The 14,942-nt window shown below is 46.8% G+C and overlaps 1 long non-coding RNA gene across 2 annotated transcripts in view; it reads left to right on the top strand.

Annotated features, from left to right (window-relative positions):
* The window catches only part of LOC141180637 (uncharacterized), a 197,866-nt gene that overhangs the window by 164,272 nt on the left and 18,652 nt on the right, over positions 1-14,942 (top strand). Inside the window, exon 5 of one of the 2 annotated variants that reach the window (XR_012256287.1) lies at positions 1,374-1,634. The exons of the other annotated variant lie outside the window; for it this stretch is intronic. This is a non-coding gene — a long non-coding RNA (uncharacterized lncRNA). Of the gene's footprint in view, positions 1-1,373; positions 1,635-14,942 lie in introns of those variants that run through there. 2 annotated transcript variants of the gene reach the window in all.

The raw sequence follows: 14,942 nt of genomic DNA, 5'->3' as shown, positions 1-14,942 counted from the left end.
ACTGTCCCCAGCCTGGTCCCCATGTTTTAGGACTGTCCCCAGCCTGGTCCTCATGTTTTAGGGCTGTCCCCAGCCTGGTCCTCATGTTTTAGGACTGTCCGCGGCCTGGTCCTCATGTTTTAGGACTGTCCCCAGCCTGGTCCACATCTGTTAGGACTGTCCCCAGCCTGGTCCCCATCTGTCAGGACTGTCCCCAGCCTGGTCCCCATCTGTTAGGACTGTCCCCAGCCTGGTCCCCATCTGTTAGGACTGTCCCCAGCCTGGTCCCCACCTTTTTAGGACTGTCCCCAGCCTGGTCCCCACCTTTTTAGGACTGTCCCCAGCCTGGTCCCCACCTTTTTAGGACTATCCCCAGCCTGGTCCCCACCTTTTTAGGACTGTCCCCAGCCTGGTACCCATCTTTTTAGGACTGTCCCCAGCGTGGTACCCACCTTTTTAGGACTGTCCCCAGCCTGGTACCCATCTTTTTAGGACTGTCCCCAGCCTGGTACCCATCTTTTTAGGACTGTCCCCAGCCTGGTCCCCACCTTTTTAGGACTGTCCCCAGCGTGGTACCCACCTTTTTAGGACTGTCCCCAGCCTGGTACCCACCTTTTTAGGACTGTCCCCAGCCTGGTCCCCATCTTGGAGGACTGTCCCCAGCCTGGTACCCACCTTGGAGGACTGTCCCTTATGCCGTTCTACACATACAAGAGAAAAAAAAGATTCTTCTCACCTGTCTTCCGTTCCCTCGGCGTCTTTTCTGCACCTGTGGCCCGCAGGCACCATAGACCCCGATCCAGGAGCTGCCGGCAGCTGCGCTTCAGTTCAGTGTACTTCCGCGCAGAGACCGGCTCTCTGTACAGCAATACCAGTGGCAGCCGCCGGCCTATCAGAGGCCAGCAGCTGACATCTGCGCGTGTCAGGGACGTCATACACTGCTGCGCTGGACGCAGATGTCAGCTGCTGGCCTCTGATAGGCCGGCGGCTGCCACTGGTATTGCTGTGCAGAGCAGTACACTGAACTGAAGCGCAGCTGCCGGCAGCTTCTGGACCGGGCCGCCATCGGGGTCTATGGTGCCTGCGGGCCGCGTGTTTGAGACCCCTGCCTTACAGCAAGCCAACCATTTGCTTTGTGTGTAATACCAGGGTGAATCCAAGGTTATGGAATGATTTGTACTGACAGAACTATAATAAAACAATAGATTTGTCACTTAGTTGATTTTCTTATAGAATGATCAGACTCGCAGAATTGCAAGAAATCAGTTCTGCAGTTTTGTAGGAAAGACTTTGCCCATAAATCCAAAAGACTTTGCTAAAACATCTGAAAAGAATTCTGCCACCATCCCTTTCTTTTAGGAAGGATAATAGCCGTTCTCTTTCTTCCCTTTCAGAAGGCGTTTAATGTGTCCAGCGACTGCTCTGCACTTATACCGCTGGCAAACACCGCAATGAGGAGCGACGTCCAGGAAAGTCAGGCGCGCGGCTTACTACGTCTGGGGAGGCGCAAAGAAGCGCTGGAGAGCGCAGAACTGCTGGGAATGGAATTGGAGACATTATAGGGAAACATTATTTGTCCAACTTGAGAAGAAAAAGTTGCTTTATTATGTTTAAAAGTAAAAATGGATGAAACTTACTATTATGCTCTAGTTAAAAAAAAAGGTATGGAAAAGTTGTCATCTTTGCATTGGTCCAGGATCTGCTTCTGCCAGTGACACCTATGTGGGAATGGAGCTGCCAACACCTGGGACCAGCGCTGATATAGTGTTGTGGGAAAACGCTGCAAAGTCAGAATGCTTTAAAAAATAAGTGTTGTGTAGGGGGGGCATGTCCGGCAGCCATTGGGTGCGTATGTGTCCAAGGGGGCTCCGAGCTACACAGAGGGCTCATCCCGGCATGGAGGGCCATCAGTGTGACTCCTCTTGGTTACAAGAAGCTTATGGGCCCATTTTCAGATGAGTTTGGCTGTGCTCCATTAGCATGGCCTACGCGATGCTCAGAGTTGCGGCCTCACTTGAGCTGAGGTGGGAGACCAGAGGACCTTGTCTGCCATTGTCCTGTTACGAATGGGCCCCAGACTGTGAGACCCGACTCAGAAACACATGGCCCCTTAGCAGCGCTTCACTAATTGGTACTGTCCCTTACCACAAGATGGCGTAGTTGGCCCAGACCAAGGGTGCAGTTCTAGGTAGACATTGTTCCCCCTGATACCATCACCTATTTACCAGCGGTCAGAGGGAGAGCGAGAGGAGACTGAGGAACAGGGCACAGATACGCCCTCACAGACATTATCGGGCGCACTTACAGTCTGATGTCAGCCATACCAGTGCAAGTGGCAGTATCTCTCATTAGTCAGCACATGTAATATGCAGGTACTGTTATGTCTGACCTTATTCTGAGCATAGTACTCTGCTGCCCTCATGTGGTGAATGTGAAAACTGAAACATCTCTGCACATATAAATAAAAATGATTATTGTATCATAGCACCAACATATTCTGCAGCACTTTCCAATTAAGTAAGGACCTGTACAGACAATAAAAACAATACAATGTAACACATTTTATCCGTTACAGGAGGAGTGAGGGCCCTGCTCGCAAGCTTACAATTTATATACTGAACTCTCTCAGTATCTTAAGCTGTGCAAAGCCCCCCGCTCTCATTGTCTGATGCCGGTGAAATCTGCAGCATTAACTCTGGCTTTGTGGGGTCCGTCCTTTTCAGGCTCATTATAGCTCATTTGCTAATTCTACTTTGGCTACATGAATCCAGTTCTCTATGAATTTGTCTGTCACCCCTCCCCCATCAGATCCTCTTGTTTGTGTGTCTGGAGTAGATCATTAGTGATCCGGTCTCCTTGGGAAACTGTGCGATCTCCTTTTGCGTTGGATTCTATCCTTCTCTTCCTGCCCCTCTTGGAGTTGGACACCCCCGGTAGCACACCGGACCCTTACCTTATTCTGTGACAGAGACCACCTACTACACGGCTCATTAGAAGGGGAGATGTAGTGTCCGTCCTTTGCTCGGCTTCACCTGCATCCGGCTATTGCTAACCCGGGCTGTGGAGTCAGTAAGCCAAACCTCCGACTCCTCCATTTCCAGGCCTCCGACTCCCTCATACACGGCTCATGTGTAAGTGATAAATTTACTGTAGCACAGATTCATCTCAGCTAAAAGTCTAGACCCTTAGATCAGGAATAGGACAGACATTTATAGGATATTTCATAACTTTACCAAATTCTTGTGAAAAAAATATTCCCCACAAACTACTGTACCCAATTTATTATATATTTTAGGAGTCTGAGTTGATCCATTTTATACGGACTCCACCAAAATGGGCTTCATCTCACAACAGAACAGCAGATAAGCTGCAACTTGTTAGGGTGCTTTCACCTTGCATTCTGTGTCCCCATCGGGGCATACTTCCGAAGTTCCCCAAAAAACAGGGTCCAGGCGTATTCACTGACTGGACATAGTAGACTGGGTCTGGGTGTCTGTCTCCGGGAGGCGTATACTGGACGTTCGCTCAGTTTGCATCATTGCAGTCTATGGCCCCTTTGGCACATACTCCTGGACCTTGTTTTGTGGGGGTATTTCAGACATATTCCCAAATATCCACGGCTCTTTTTAGGGAATGTACTGATCTCCACCTATGGCCGGGATAGTTTCTCGGCTATGTACATTGCAGAGGGCATATCACATCCCTCCATCCCTTGCCCCTTGGGTCTGCACCTTACACCTTCATTGCAAAATTCTTCAACTGTAGGGACAGAGACTTTCTTCTTTGCTTGTCTCGAAAAGACCATATGTAGTTTGAGAATACTCGCTCAGTTCTGTCAAATTCCTGAAGGAACTCAACCTTATATACTCCATGTTCTCTCTGTCTCGCCTGAAGGTCATTGCTGACAACCAGTCTGACTTCTTTGAAATCCCACTGGAGGCGTTTTCACGTTATCTGTCTTCAGGTGGGCTTACTATTCAGTCTTTTGTACATATGCCCGGGGAGTTTCTATCCTAGTCATGCGCACCCTAAATTGTACCCTTTACAACATTGAAATATATATAAAGAGGGTATGTGTGTATTCTTGTACTGTACGACCAAGACATATGCAAACACTAAGAAAATAAGATCTAAACTGCACTATTGCTAAATAAAATGTACTTAGAAAAAATCAAGGTTCTTAGCGCATAAATTGGCCAATTCATGTGTGCCCATCAACCACGGCAAGGTGACCTCCGCATGATGGGTAACTATTTTCCTAAACATGCCTCTCTTGGGCTATAAGCCTACAATTTTAAGTGGGCAGTTAGAAAGCAACACTAATTAAAAGCACCCTTGGGTTGATGGGTGGAGTGCAGAGTCAGAAAAGGAGGCAGTCAAAACCTCCATGGTAAACTGCAAGAAAACAAAAAACCTGACCACCACCTCTTGGCCCTTACAGAATGCTGCTGTTCTTTCTTATTTTATGTTATGCAGTCATTGCAGCGTGCACCTGTTCACACTATATGGAGGGTGTTAGGGATCCGGGTGGTGGAACCTCTGTGCTGCGGTGCAAGGAGGGACCAGAGGGGCGTAACTAGGTATCAACTCAAACTGACCAAGGTCGCACGGCGGCTCAATCGACTCCGTGAACCAGGAAAGGACCGAGCAGAGGGACTAGGTGCTACTCTGGGCCAGTCCTTGTATGAGAGCAGGTGACTCCCATGGGTCAGAAGGCAGGGACTGACCAGTACAGCAGATGAGCACGGCAGGCAGACTGACGGGTGATCTGGGTAGACGGACTGGCTTACACCACAGGTAAATGGCAGGAGCCTCCGGGTAGGCTGGCTGGTAGGCACGGCCTGGCCCATAGACAGACTGGCGGGTTTGGACCGTATGCAGACCGTCGGGCTGGAGAGTGTATTTGGCTGGCGGACTGGACTGGTAGTCAGGCTGGCGAACTGGACTGGTAGGCTGGCGAACTGGACTGGTAGTCAGGCTGGCGGACTGGACTGGTAGTCAGGCTGGCGGACTGGACTGGTAGTCAGGCTGGCGGACTGGACTGGTAGTCAGGCTAGCAGCGGGACCTGAGGGCTGAAGCAGAGTTTAGAACACCGAGCTACAACCTTGCACAGGCACCTCCATTTTGGAGGAGGCTCCTTTTATATGATAAGACCTCCGGCCCTTGGCCGGGGAGTCCTTAGGACGGCGCGTGCGGCCCCTTTTAAGAGGGAGGGAGCGCGTGCCCTAAGCACAGTGCCCGGGAAGCTGCACGCGCCGGCAGCAGCAGCAGGAGAGCCGGAAGGTGCCGGGCCGGGAGCGCGGCGGTAAGGGGGACGGCGTCTCTGCCTATCAGGGGGCAGAGACGCCGATGCTACAGAGGTTCTGGTCAGGTTTTTGTTTTCTTGCCTCTCCCACATAGATCTTGCCCTGGTGCCGGACTCTGCCTTGGCTGCAGTCATTTTCTATTATTACCTCTGTTACTCCATCCCAGATCTTACTCCTCTCCCTGTTCCCCTCTTGGGAGGGTCCATTTCCAAGGCCACTGTGACATATAAATCCATCTTGTGTCTCTCTCCTTCTCCTTTTTTTATTTTAAAATAACAATGAGGACCGTATAATACAACAGGTATGGGATACTTTTGAAGCATTTGCTCATGATATCCTGGCTCCTGCTGTGAGGGATGTGGAGATGACTGAGGTATCACACAGGAGCTCCAGTACCTGTGGAGCATAAGTCCCAGTGGCCGGCAGCCTTACTTGTTACACTCCCTCTGCTTAGAGATGATGAGCAACATGGTCCTTTTATGTATGACAGGAATACTAAATGGGGACAAATGTGGTAAACTACTTACCTATATGGCAAATCGTTACTGTGACCCCATGGTAATCAGGGCACTTAGGGGCGAGGAGAGGAGAACTAGAGGGGACCCTAAACATGTTCTGTCGGAGTTTGATAATTTTTACCAATCTTTATTCCTCATACAGGCCTGTTTATTACTTCAGTTTGATGTAAAAATTCTAGATAAAGTATTGGAAATTCCTCTGCGTTCATATATTCGGCAAATTATTCATTGTGACCAAAGTGACATTGTGCCAGGAAAGTCGACAACCCTCAACCTCCAGCGTTTTTATTTATTTTTCTCTAAGGAGGACACGTTATGGTCTCACTTGATGCCAATAAAGCCTTCAGCTCTATTGAATGGTCTGTTCTTTGGGTGACCAAGCGTTGGATGGGCTTTCGGCCAGTGATTACTAAATGGGAGAAGCTCCTATACGCGGACACTGTGGTGCGTATATGCTTCCCCCTGATCCAGGGCGCGCAGCAGGGATGTCCGCTGTCCCCAATGCTGTGACTGTAGTGGGGCCACTGGCCGCCCTTATCCGCTCCAGCCCAGAGATTCAGGGGTTTATCCAGGCCCCAACACACAGCAAACTTAGTCTCTACGCAGACAGCACTTTCCTGTACCTGCAAGGTGCTAACGTGTCAGTACCAGCAGCGCTGAATGTGATTGATGAGTGCGGCCTCTTCTCAGGTCTAAAAATCAACTGGGATAAGTCTTTTGTCTTCCCTGTAGACCTGAAAGTCCCCTCCAGACAAGCCTCCCTCCTATCTTTAATATGGGTTTCAAAGTTCTCTTATCTAGGAGTCCAAGTATCTACATATTTAGATGAATTCACTACACAGCTTCGCTCTTTTGTTGATTTATAAAAGCTAAGATAAGGAGATAAGAGAAGTTACTCCTGTCGGTCGCGGCTCACATCAGGTTATATCCCCAATATATGTGAACTTCAATACCTTCAATAAGCGTAACTCCATCTTTTCCTCATTCATTTTGCAGGGTCACAGAATTGGGATCCATCGCCCGGTCCTGTAATATGCTCGGGTGAGGGGGTGGCTTTATCGGACCCTAGACTGTATTATTGGGCGTATTATTATCCTTTTGCGCATTATTGGTTTGTTCAGCTTTCCTGTATATGTAGGTGGAACAGGGATGACTTCCTGACAGCCCTTGTGGCCATTGTTTGACCCTATGACCCAGAGATTAAACACCCTTTGCACATACTTTTTTGCTTCTCCAAGAGCATACATGGAAAGCTCTGGCCCGCAGGGTGATTTATATTTGGCTTGCGGCACCAGAACCGCCACCCCTATGTGGGGTCCATTACCCTGTATGGAGGACTATGTGGGGCACATTATACTGTATAATGTTTGGCTCACGACTTTGTCCAAGTTTTTCATTTTGGCCCTCTGTGTGTTTGAGTTTGACATCGCTGTTCTAGAGGGCCCCTTCAATACATAACTGATTTTCATGCAGGCTATATCAATCTAGACCATGGTATGGAAACTTTTCTGTGCTCCTTTTTCTCACAATCATACCCCTCTCTGGCATAGCAGCACTTTTATTGAATTATTAGATTTGGAGTGAGGGCATTTATGGGAAAGGGCAGGCTCGGTTTACCTGGGTCAGGTCTATGTGGCTGGTGACCCATTTCATGTTCTGAAGTGAAATCTTCTTTACCCTTCCATTTCCTACAGCTTAGACAAACTAATTCCTAGCTATTCCGAGAGCGGCTCAACTCTGTATCCTACATTGCACATATTACACCACAGCCAGGATGAGTAGGGTCCAGCCCCAGTTCCTGGATGTATGCCTCATGTGCCGCAAGGGCCGGGGGACGTTCCTCCATCTTCTGTGAAACTGTCCAGAGATTTGAGCTTACTGGCCAAGTTGGTTAGATTCCTACATGACAGTATGGAGAAGCCTGTCGCAGAGGACCCTGTAACCTGCCTTTTGGTTCTTGACCTTGAGGAGTGCCCGGGTCACTCCTAACTGCCTGCACTCTTTTGGGGCTGGTGGAAGGGTGAGAGCGTCGATCCTCATATCTGGTGGCAGAGTTTGTGGTATGGTGGAGTGTTCGTCATTTTTTTCCTTCTTACTGTTCCTGGGTCTCACCCCCGGCCCATTCTCTGTTTCCAGGCCCCCAGTGGGAGCAGTTTATTTTTATTTTTTTATTATTAAAATTGTTTGATCCCAGGCCTTCATAATGTACAATCTCATGGCAGTGCACTTGATATACGTGATATTTTCTTTGCACATCGGTCCTTCCTAGTTGTACATTTCAATGTTCGGTTCGGAAATGTTCATAGAATATTTAGATATTCGCCGAACATTTCCGAACACCATACTGTTCAATGGGGGGGGACAAAAAAAAAAGCATATGCAACACCTTCACTCTGGCCCAAAAGCTGTCAAAACACATCAAATTAAGGGTGTAGACACCAGGAAAGTGGGTCAATTGATGCCAGAGTACAAATACTATATTTATTATTACTATTGCAGCGACATTTATTCCGTGGTGCTTTGCATGTGAAAAGGGGTCACCGACTGGTACAAGAGGAGAGAGGACCCTGCGTGCGAGGGCGCACAAACAATCTGCAAGGGATGGTTGAGGATACAGTAGGTTAGGGTACAGCTGGTTGTGCAAAAGTACGCTGGAGTGAGGGTTACCACATATTGTACGCTTGTCAGAAGAAGTGGATCTTCAGCTTCCTTTTCAAGGTTTCCATGGTAGGCGACAGTCTGATGTGTTGGGGTACAGCGTTATCACAGTAGGGGAGATGCATGGAACAAATCTGCTGAGAGCCTAAATCACGGTAAGCTTCCAAGAGCTCACAACTGAGCAGATAAACCCCCGCACCGATTAATATGAAGGCGAAAGGCTTCTAATGACTGCAAGCTTCAACATAATGTTCACAAAGTAGACAGCAGTGGTGGTCGGTCTCCTACACAACGAGCTAACTCCATGATGATAGACGACAACATCTGCAAGTAGTTTGTATGTTCTCCCCGTGTTTGTGGGGGTTTCCTTCAGGTTCTCCGGTTACCTCCTCAGTAAAAAAGCAGCCATACAGCAGTGTTCACAGTTCAAAAAATTAGGGACTGACACCACCATTTGCGTGGCCAACAGTTTGGAGATGGTGGAGTTCGACCTCTTAGCTTTGTCATGTGTGGGAGGAAACAATCTTTTACGTGACCACAAATGCGGGACTGAGGGCTGGCTGTGGTGCTGATAGAGGACGGAGTATGGTGAAACGGACAAACTGCTGGACCGTGAGTGAGGTGCAAGCACAGATGTAACGGTGGATTGAGAAACATGGTGTGCTCAGTGAAACAAACACAGCAGGCATGTCTGCTTCTGATACAGCTGACAGGCTCTCTTTCAGCCTGACTGGAGCGGGTACAGAACTAGAAGTTCTGCGGTGGGAGACCTGCGTGACAATACTTGGCACGGTAACAGAGGAGGAGGAAGAAGCAGCTGATGCGGTTGATGGGGCAGCTGATGGTTGTCCGCATTTTAGCGCGGTAAGATTACCAGCGTAACACATGTTGTGTGCGCATGTGAAGGTTCATGCATGTAGTAGTCAAATTATTAGCACTTTTTCCCTCTACTGAGTTTTTTATCGCAAACTTTGCAGATAACGCGATCTGGCTCATCCTTTGCGGTCTCAAAAAAAAAAAAAAGCCCAGACTAGGCAACCTTTGCCGCCCCTGCGAGCTGCAGACCAGCGACCGCTGCCGGTCACTGCCTCGGTTGTCGCGAAGGATGCAGTGCTCCTCGTGTTTGCATTACTTTGTGTCTGCGCCATAGCACGCAACGTAACCTTCTCGTCTTCCTCCTCCACCTCCTCAGATGAGCTACTCAGCTGCGTACCTCTGGGTTCACACCAAGTTGGATGAACAACCTCATCATCCCATGTGCTAACCCATTCCTCACCTTCAGAGTCACCCTCCTCCTCTTCTTGCCCTGACCGCACAGTACAGTCGAGGGTTACGGAGCTACTCTTACTCAACCCCCCCCCCCCCCCGTATGGAGAGCAATATCTGTCCCAAAGAATTTTAAGCGGAGATGTAGCCTGCTTTATATACCAATTTTGAGTTTATCAGGTCTGTGTACCCCTTTTGTGGAGAAAAATATCTGCACCAAAAAATGGCATCAATTTCACTACAGTAGAAATTGTAGAATTAGGAAGGACACCTCTTCCCCTACAGCCAACCCAGTAGATGGAGATCTAATCAGGATTCCCCACATTTCCAAAAATTAGGGCCTAAAACCTGCAGCAGCAGCAAGAGCAGGCACACAACCCAGATCAAAGACGCAATTCCGCAAGATCAATGCAGCACACTAAAAACTACAACATCGCCTACTCTGTACAGTCTGCAGTTATGGTGCAAAAGTCCTTGGAGATCCATGACTTGTTCATCTTGATGAAAGTTAGGCGGTCAACACTTTCATGGGACAGCCGGCTGCGCTTATCCGTCGGGACACGACCAGCAGCGCTGAAGACACGTTCTGAGGGAATGCTGGCTGTCGGGCATGATAAAACCTCCAAGGCGTGACAGGCGAGCTCAGGCCATTGATCCATTTTTGAAGACCAAAATATAAAAGGGTTAAAATCCTCCCTGATGGTATTCATATTGAGCTCTAGATACTCCTCCACCGTCCTCTCCAGTCGTTTACCATGTGTCAAACTTGTACTCTGTTGTGCTGGTGCATGAGCTGGTCTAAAAATGTGTGAAAGGTCTCAGAAATTGCTTCTGCCACTTACGCTGCTGCTGCTAATGTTTTGGCGTTGACAAACTGACGTGCTGGAGGTTGAAAGACTACAGCTGCGACGCACACTGTGTGCCTCACTCCTGTCTTGGGGAAAAGCTCTATTAAGGTTGCTTAAAAGCTTGTTTCGAAACTCCAACATTAGCAGGTCCCTTTCCAGGGCGGGAAGCATCTGGCAAAATTTAGTCTTATAACGTGGATCTAACAAGAGTGGCAACCCAGTAGTCAGCATTATTTTGAATCCTAACTATACGGGAATCATGTTGCATATAGTGCATCAAGAAGGCACTTGTATGTCAGGCTCTTCCAGGTGGCCCAAAGCCAGGCTCTGTTGCTGGCTGCGTAACACTGATGCTTTTTTCCTCAGTCCCCTCCTGCAAACCACGTTCAACAGAGAGGGGATGATTATCCTCTTCATCCTCTGACAGCTACTCGCCCATCACCTCTTCCTCCTCCTCCTCCATTTGTTCCTCGGCTCTTGCACCTTCACTAACAGTATGTCTGGTGTCACCAAACCCCTCGATCGCCGGAATCCACCGTCACTTGGCATCCGCCTGTGTGACGATAGTCTGGAACTTTGAGACATTCTTATCCCTTCCGCATCCTCCTCTTCTTCTGGGACAACCACCTCGTGCTGCACACTATTCAAATTCTGCTCCAGCATGCGTATGACCGGAATAGTGATGCTGATGATGGCATCGTCAGCGCTAACTATTTTAACCCCTTTCCGACCTTGTCAGTAATAGTACGTAGCTGTGCCCTGGGACTTATGGACCAGCTACGTATAATTACGCGCGCTGCGATCGCGCTCGCACACAAGCGGGGCGATCGCCGCCGGGTGTCAGCTGATTGTCACAGCTGACACCCGGCACATTGCGGTGGCAAGAGGGGAGGTGATCGATATACTAGCCTCTCCTGCCGGCGTCCAGCGATGTCTGCGGCGGCTTCCGGATGTTGCCATGACGATCGGATGTCATCATGACAACATCCGGGTCACCAGGAGGCAGGACGTTCCTTTGGTCATGCGCAGTGCGCGACCAAAGTAATGCCTCCCTGGTGTGCTGCACTGACAGGCAGCATGACAAAGAGCTGCTGCTCTCTATGCCATGCAGCCGATCAGGCTGCAAAAAGTGAAAGTCCCATAGTGGGACAATGTGTAAAAGTAAAAAAAAAAAGTAGAAAAGTGGAAAAAAAAAAAAAAAAATTTAAAAATGGTAGAAATATAAAAAAGTAAAAAATAATCCCCAAAAAATAAAAATATATTGAACCCCTAATATTTATTTATTATGAAAAAAAAAAATAAACCAATAAAAGTGCACATATTTGGCATCGCCGCGTCCGGAATGACCTGACCTATAAAACTGTCCCACTAGTTAACCCCTTTAGTGAACATAGTAAAAAAAAAAAAAAAGAAAAAGAACGAAGCAAAAAATAATGCTTTATCATCATACCGCCAAACAAAAAATGGAATAAGACGCAATCAAAAAGACGAATGTAAATAAAAATGGTACCGCTAAAAACGTCATCTTGTCCCGCAAAAAAACAAGCCACCACACAGCAACATTGTCCGAAAAAAAAAAGTTATAGCTCTCCGAATACACTGTGTTCCAAATTATTATGCAAATAATATTTTCTTAGATTTTCCCAAATTACCTATATGAATTGCAGTCATTGTAATTTTCCAGTCAAATAACTATTAGAGTACAATTGAAAGGTTTTTGTACAAACTGCCTATGATAACAGTATATTTTTTAAAAAAAAACACTCAAACTGCACTCAAAATGCATGTTCCAAATTATTATGCACAGCAGAGTTTTCAACCTTTTCATTTTAATAAAGAACAAAAAAATGGTCATTTTTGAAATTATAAGCATTAGCAGGTTATTACAACTGAAATCAAACAGTTTTCAATTCAAAACTTTATTCTAGGTGATGTTACATTTGCACATAGGACCCCTTGTTCGAAAGGAGCTTCTGAACTCTCTCATTCATTGAATTTGTCAGGTTTTGGATGGTTTCTGCTTCAATTGTTTTGCATGAGGACAGAATACCCTCCCAGAGCTGTTGCTTAGATGTGAACTGCCTCCCGCCATCATAGACACTCCTTTTGATGATGCTCCAGAGGTGCTCAATGGGGTTGAGGTCAGGGGAGCATGGGTGCCACACCATAAGTTTGTCCCCTTTTTTGCCCACAGCAGCCAGAGATGCAAATGTGTTATGTGCAGCATGAGACGGGCATTATCATGCATGAAAATGATCTTGCTGCGGAATGCACGGTTCTTCTTCTTGAACCATGGCAGGAAGTGCTGATTGAGAAACTCAACATACATTATGGAGTTCATCTTTACCCCTTCAGGGATCCTAAAAGGGCCGACAATCTCTCTCCCCATGATTCTAGCCCAAAACATTACTCCACCTCCTCCTTGTTGGCGCCGTAGCCTTGTTTGCATGGGGTGTCCATCAACCAGCCATCCTCCACTCCATCCATCTGGACCATCGAGATCATTTCATGCATGATAATGCACCGTCTCATGCTGCACATAACACATCTGCATCTCTGGCTGCTGTGGGCATAAAAGGGGACAAACTTATGGTGTGGCACCCATGCTCCCCTGACCTCAACCCCATTGAGCACCTCTGGAGCATCATCAAAAGGAGTGTCTATGATGGCGGGAGGCAGTTCACATCTAAGCAAAAGCTCTGGGAGGGTATTCTGTCCTCATGCAAAACAATTGAAGCAGAAACCATCCAAAACCTGACAAATTCAATGAATGAGAGAGTTCAGAAGCTCCTTTCGAACAAGGGGTCCTATGTGCAAATGTAACATCACCTAGAATAAAGTTTTGAGTTGAAAACTGTTTGATTTTGGTTTGTAATAACCTGCTAATGCTTATAATTTCAAAAATGCCAATTTTTTTGTTCTTTATTAAAATGAAAAGGTTGAAAACTCTGCTGTGCATAATAATTTGGAACATGCATTTTGAGTGCAGTTTGAGTGTTTTATTTTTTTTAAAATATACTGTTATCATAGACAGTTTGTACAAAAAGCTTTCAATTGTACTGTAATAGTTATTTGACTGGAAAATTACAATGACTGCAATTCATATAGGTAATTGGGGAAAATCTGAGAAAATATTATTTGCATAATAATTTGGAACACAGTGTAAAGCGACACAAAAAATATTTTTTCTAGAAAATCGTTTTTATTGTGTAAAAGCAGCAAAACATAAAAAAAACTATATAAAAAATGCACTGACCTGAAGAATAACGCTGCATTATCAATTTTACCACACGCGGAATGGCATAAAAAAAACGCAAAAAAACAATTCCTGAATTTTTGCTTTTTGTTTATTCTGCCTCCCAAAAATCAGAATAGAAAAAAAATGTCACGTGCCGAAAATGGTACCAATAAAAAAACCTCAACTTGTCCTGCAAAAAACAAGCCATCACATGACTCTGTCGGCCAAAATATGGAAAAATTATAGCTCTCAAAATATGGTGATGCAAACACTAGTCTTTGCAAAAAAAGCGTCTTTTAGTGTGTGACCGCTGTCAGTCATAAAAGCCCGATATGAATCTGGTATTGCTGTAATCGCACCGACCCGAAGAATAAAGTAGTCTAATCACTTATACCACGCGAGGAATGGTGTAAAAAAATAAACTTTAGGGTTACGGATGTGCTAGGGTTAGGGTTGGGGTTGTATTAGGGTTGGGGCTAGGGTTGTTTTTTTTACAAAAGTAAAGAAAAAAAAAAAAGATAATATGGCGACCAGTGTTGAGCGCAAGTGCTCGCTACTTGAGTTTGCATCGGGTACTCGGGTATGCACTGAGTATCGCGGGTGCTCGAGTGACATGCTCGAGTCTCCGCCCCATATGCTTCGCGGCCCAAAAAAAAAACATTGCTGGGATCGCCTGCCATGCACGAGCGATCCCCGCATGTTTTTTTTGGGTGTCTAACAACCGTGAAACATGCGGGGCGGGGACTCGAGCGTGTCATTCGAGCACCCGCGATACTTGGTGCATACCCGAGTACCCGATGCAAACTCAAGTAGCGAGCACTTGTGCTCAAGACTAATGACAACTTATTTAATATGTTGACCTAATGTTATCAAATTCTGTCGTACCTTTGGGTTCAAAATGTACACTATACACCTTGATAAAATTCTTGAGGGGTCTAGTTTCCAAAATGGGGTCACTTGTGGGGGGTTTCCACTATTTCGGCACATCAGGGACTCCCGAAATGCGACATGGCGTCCGCTCTTGATTCCAGACAATTTTGCGTTCAAAAAGTCACACAGTGCTTCTTCCCTTCTGAACCCTGACGTGCGCCCAAATAGTGTATTTTCCCCACATATGGGGTATTGGCG

This window comes from Phyllobates terribilis, unplaced genomic scaffold, assembly GCF_046119375.1.
Source record: "Phyllobates terribilis strain yellow unplaced genomic scaffold, ASM4611937v1 Scaffold_34__1_contigs__length_13252353, whole genome shotgun sequence".
Taxonomy (NCBI): Eukaryota; Metazoa; Chordata; class Amphibia; order Anura; family Dendrobatidae; genus Phyllobates; species Phyllobates terribilis.
This window is presented reverse-complemented; position numbering and strand designations above follow the sequence as displayed.